This window comes from Neoarius graeffei, chromosome 16, assembly GCF_027579695.1.
Source record: "Neoarius graeffei isolate fNeoGra1 chromosome 16, fNeoGra1.pri, whole genome shotgun sequence".
NCBI classification, from domain to species: domain Eukaryota; kingdom Metazoa; phylum Chordata; class Actinopteri; order Siluriformes; family Ariidae; genus Neoarius; species Neoarius graeffei.
The window spans coordinates 44,185,398-44,191,418 of NC_083584.1; positions in this window are offsets into that span (position 1 = coordinate 44,185,398).

Consider the following 6,021-nt stretch of genomic DNA (forward strand, 5'->3'; position numbering starts at 1 on the left):
CGAAGAGATTTCTTTTATCCGATTGGTTAATCTAATGAAGTATAATAAACATACAGTTATAAATAAATAATAATCATATTATTAAATATATTATAATATAAATAGGTTTTATTATACGTCATTGGGTTTATATCTTTATGGTCCGTATGCAATTGCGTCCGTTCGCATTTTGCTGCCAATATGTAGTTCCACTTGGATGATATAGAAAATGGGAAATTAACACACCGTGTCTTTTTTTTCCTCTGGTGTATTTCATCCCTATTTTTATAATAGTGATCGTGAAATAAAGCTTTATGAACCGATGAAGCTTCGAATCCAAATGAGTCGAAAAAAGTTTCATCACTCGAAGCTTTGTCTAACACAGTGCACGCTAGCGGCCCCTAGTGGTAAAAATAATAATAGCAGAGGTCAATGTACTGTTTGTTTTTGTAGAGTGTTGCGCAAAAGTCTTAGGCACCCTATTTTTTTTCATACAAACTTTGTTAGAGAGTTCTATTTTATGACTTCTACATTATCGAGTCAGGACAAAAGCATTTTAGAGTCCAAACGTTAGTTTTCCAGCACAAAATTAAATGTTACAGGAAAAAAAATGTTTGTATCTGAGCAGCATATTCCATAATAGACTTCTTTTCAGATTAAAAAAAGAAAACATAATGAAGGCTGCTGGGTTTTGGTGCAAAATGAAGAAGCGAGTGTGACAGTCAAAACTGTGTCCAGAAGAACTGTGGCTGGTTCTGGAAGATGCTCAGTAAAACCTACAGCTCATTTCATTATCAAACTGCACTCACTGGACCTCAGACTACTATTATTTTTTTTAAGCAAAGGGTCGTCTCACACCAAATACTGACTTTGTTTCATTGATAGCTTACTGCTGTTCACGGTATTTTTAATTTTTTTTAATGCTGAAACATTTAATTGAATTATTTTTGAAGCCATTTTTGGTCTACAGCATTTCTTTACGTGTCTAAGACTTTTGCACAGTAATGTATGACTGATTTAGCATATGCAAAAACAATATATTTTGCTTATGTGACAGATAAACAGGTGGTCAGTAGTGAAGTACATTTACTTGAGTACTGTACTTAAGTACACTTTTTGAGTATCTGTACTTTACTTGAGTCTTTTTTTTAAACTTATGACTTTAACTTCACTACATTTGAAAGACAAATATCGTACTTTTCACTCCACTACATTTCTGTCAAGGTCCTTGTTACTTGTGACTATGAAGCAGCTTTGAAAGTGGATGTTTTTTCTTTTCTTTTCTAAAGCATGATGGTTTTTTCACAGGTGACACTGAGACAGACTATCAGTAATCATTAGGGTCACATCACGTCCATAGACTGGATAAAATCAAGCTCAATGATTTCTCAGCAGCATTATTTAATGGAAGAATGGAAGGAGGTGGTTCTTCTGGAGAATACACACACTCAAGGCCAAACCTAGAACCCATGTTTCAGTTTTCTGAAAGGAATAAAGATTCGTTTCGTTTTAAATGTTTTTGTTTGCCAAAAACGAACCACGTCACAGTCTACAAAAACTCGCCATCCAACCTGCAGAAGCATACTGAGGAATATAAACGTTTTATTCCAAGAGAAAGCTTGCAGTGAAGTTGTCTGTGCTTTTAGAGCTAGTGATAACGTTGCAATAGCTATGCAGTCTGGTCAGTCAAATGACTTTCTATGGATTTGCCCGCCAAATTGCCATCGCCTTGTCCACGGCTAATGTTTACACATAGCTAGTTAACTTGGACACTGTTAGTTAGCATGTAAACATGGAGTTACGCTAACATGAATAACGTTAACTTTTCTGAAGTCCTTTCAGAAATATGTTTCGGCATAATCTTGCCAAATAAACAGAATGTAGAAATCTTTCTTTTCTAGTAGCGTTAGCTACCCAATATGATTTCGAGTTTGAAAAGAGTTTGCTAGCATGTCAGGTGGCACTTCACTGACTAGCTAGCTTAATGTTAAACCACCATGATGGCACAGCATGCATTCATATTGTGAATTCACATTTCTGTCCTGGACGGCACGGTGGTGTAGTGGTTAGTGCTGTCGCCTCACAGCAAGAAGGTCCTGGGTTCGAGCCCCATGGCCAGCGAGGGCCTTTCTGTGTGGAGTTTGCATGTTCTCCCCGTGTCCGTGTGGGTTTCCTCTGGGTGCTCTGGTTTCCCCCACAGTCCAAAGACATGCAGGTTAGGTTAACTGGTGGCTCTAAATTGACTGTAGGTGTGAATGGTTGTCTATGTGTCAGCCCTGTGATGACCTGGCGACTTGTTCAGGGTGTACCCCGCCTTTCGCCCGTAGTCAGCTGGGATAGGCTCCAGCTTGCCTGCGACCCTGTAGAACAGGATAAAGCGGCTACAGATAATGAGATGAGACATTTCTGTCCTTGGTAGCGGCATTACGTATTGCAAGCGTTGTGGCAATAATATAACAATGCGTTGACAGAAAATGTACTTTTAATACTTAAGTATTTTTAAAAGCAAGTACTTCAGTACTTTAACTTAAGTAAAAATTTGACTGGACAACTTTCACTTGTATCGGAGTTACATTTGACCAGTGGGATCTGGACTTTGACTTAAGTAATGAAGTTGGGTACTTTGTCCACTTCTGCAGATAAACATGCTTGTGTGACAGTAAGACATGGGGAGTTTAAAGATTTTTATTTAGGAAAAGTATTTGTTCAACAGTCCTGGGGCTTGATCTGTTCCTTTTCTTATTAACAGTTTCCTCTGCCTTTGAAAAAAATATGTTCACATGGAACAGAGGAGGCGAGTTTGTTTCATTTGTACCAGTAAAACTTTCATAAAACTAAAGCGTGTGATACAATGTGCACAAAAACACCACATTTTAACTGTTTCTAAATCACTGATGATGGACGACACGGTGGTGTAGTGGTTAGCGTTGTCATCTCACAGTAAGAAGGTTCTAGGTTTGAGCCCAGTGCCCAATGGGGGCCTTTCTGTATGGAGTTTGCATGTTCTCCCCGTGTCTGCATGGGTTTCCTCCGGGTGCTCCAATTTTCCCCACAGTCCAAAGACATGCAGTTAGGCTAACCATTGATCAAGCTTGGAGAGGGGTGGGCTCTGCCAAGTATAAATGCCCTAGAGACACCAATGATGGACTGTTAAATGTAATCAGTGGTGCCCCTATGGCCCTTGTTGGCTATGGGATGAAGAATTACTGACAACTCAGTCACCCAGGTTTGTACAGAACAGACCTTTGGGCGTCACTCGATCACGTGACTTTGGCAAGCTTCGAATCAGTGCTTTGTAGAAAACGTTTTTAATATTAAATTGTCAATACATCAGCTATTACAATGCAAATATAAAACAGTCATAAAAAAGTCCAAAAATACATGTTTAAAGTTTGATGGTGGGGGTGGGAGAGATGAAGATCTACATGAAAATGTTAAATACAGTAGGCTACAAGCTGTTAGTTTTAATTACATTTTTTTTAACAGAGAATTTCATCAAACCAGACCCTGAGAAATCTTATAGATTTAACTTACTCAAGTGGCTGTCCGTACAATTTAAGAGAGATAGGTGTTGATTTTATGCCCCCTTGAGAAACAGACTACTTGTGTTTTGGCTACTGATGACTTGAATCCCCATTGGTTTGCCCATATTTCCACTTTGTCTACTGTAGCTTGCATTTTATTGTTGACATATTGCACATTAAGGCCTCTTATCCACAGAGCCCTGTCATCTGCATATACAAATTTCCCTATGTTTGGTTCAACTTGGGAGAAAATAATAATAATGAGCTTTGTACACTGCTTTGCAGGGCTCCATCCTCCACCATATACATCCTAGAATATTCAGTTGCTTCAAGGACAATCGCAAAGTGTCCCTCAAAACCCTAGAAATCAATCTCAACTCCTGGGAGTCGCTTGCTCAGGATCATCCAGCATGGCGAGCAAAGCTCACCAGTGGCGCACGTGCAGCAGAGATGAAACGCATCCCCGAGGCCCAGAAGAAACGAGCTGTGCGGAAGGCTCGAACTATCGCCACCCCTACTACAGCACCTACCCATGCATGCCTGACATGTAGGCGTACCTTCAAAGCCCGGATTGGGCTCATCAGTCATTTCCAGACCCACAGCCGCCACTCACCAAATCGACCCCGAAGGACGAACATCATCAGAATACTCAGTGCCTACTGTGACTTGGAATTTCCTGTTGCATAGGAAGTTCAGGACCCAGTTATACGTTCTACCACTGATGCCCAGTAACTTTAGTTTAATGAGTAGTCCTTCTTTCCAGAGCATGATATACATGGGTCTTTCCCAGGTTTTAGCACAGGCACTATTGTTGTCCGTTTCCACTCTGAAGGGAGTTGGCCAGTAATCTAAATCCTATTAAACAGTTTGAGTATTATGTCTAGCGTGTCCTCAGTCATCTGTGCTCACATTTTTTGGCATATTCTATCTCTCCCAGGAGTCATATATTACAATTGTCCTGCCCACTACCCTTTATCCTCAGTCACACTAAAGAGGCATAGTTAAAACTCAGACTCTCTGCACAACAAAGTCACATGAGCATTTTCCCATGCTGCGGAATCGCCTGAAGGTTATTTTCATACTGGAGATATGCTATCTGGCCAGAAGTCCAGTACTGTGCAAAAGTCTTAAGCACATGTAAAGAAATGCTGGAGACCAAAAACGGCTTAAAAATAATGAAATGTTTCAACAGTAAAAAAATACTATAAACAGCAATAAGTCATAATAAATGAAACAAGTCAGTATTTGGTGTGAGACGACCCTTTGCTTTAAAAAAATAATAGTAGTCTCAGGTACAATGAGTGCAGTTTGATAAGGAAATGAGCTGTAGGTTTTACTGAGCGTCTTACAGAACCAGCCACAGTTCTTCTGGACACTTTGACTGTCACACTCGCTTCTTCATTTTGCACCAAAACCCAGCAGCCTTCATTATGTTTTCTTTTTTAATCTGAAAAGTGCTCCCTTATGGAATATGCTGCTCAGATAGAAACTTTTTTTTTCTGTAGCATTTAATTTTGTGCTGAAAAACGAACATTTGGACTCTAAAATGTTTTTGTACCGACTCGATAATGTAGAAGTCTCATCTCATTATCTCTAGCTGCTTTATCCTGTTCTACATGGTCGCAGGCAAGCTGGAGCCTATCCCAGCTGACTACGGGCGAAAGGCAGGGTACACCCTGGACAAGTCGCCAGGTCATCACAGGGCTGACACATAGACACAGACAACCATTCACACTCACATTCACACCTACGGTCAATTTAGAGTCACCAGTTAACCCAACCTGCATGTCTTTGGACTGTGGGGGAAACCGGAGCACCCGGAGGAAACCCACGCGGACACGGGGAGAACATGCAAACTCCACACAGAAAGGCCCTCGTCGGCCACGGGGCTCGAACCCGGACCTTCTTACTGTCAGGCGACAGCGCTAACCACTACACCACCGTGCTGCTCTAATGTAGAAGTCATCAAATAGAAATCTATAACAAAAAGTTTGTATGAAAAAAATAGGGTGCCTAAGACTTTTGCACAGTACTGTATGTGGATACCTGACCATCACACATGTGGTTCTTCCCCAAACTGTTTCCACAATGCTGGAAGCACACAATTACATACAATGTCTGTTTGCTCTGGCATTACAGCTTCCCTTCACTGGAACTCAAACCTGTTCCAGCATGACAATGCCCCTGTGCACAAAGCGAGCTCCGTGAAGAAATGGTTTGAGAAGTTTGGAGTAGAAGAACTCCACTAAACACCTTTGGGATGAACTGGAACACCATCTGCACCCCAGACATCCTCGTCCAACATCAGCACCCGATCTCACTAATGCTCTTGTAGCTGAGCGATCACAAATCTCCACAGCCACACCCCAAAATCTAGTGGAAAACCTTCCCAGAAGAGTGGAGTTCATTATAACAGCAGCAAATGGGTAATAAATCTACAGTGTGACAGATCAGGTGTCCACAATCTTTTGGACATACTGTATAGTGTATTTATGGTGTCATTTAGTGAAACATAACA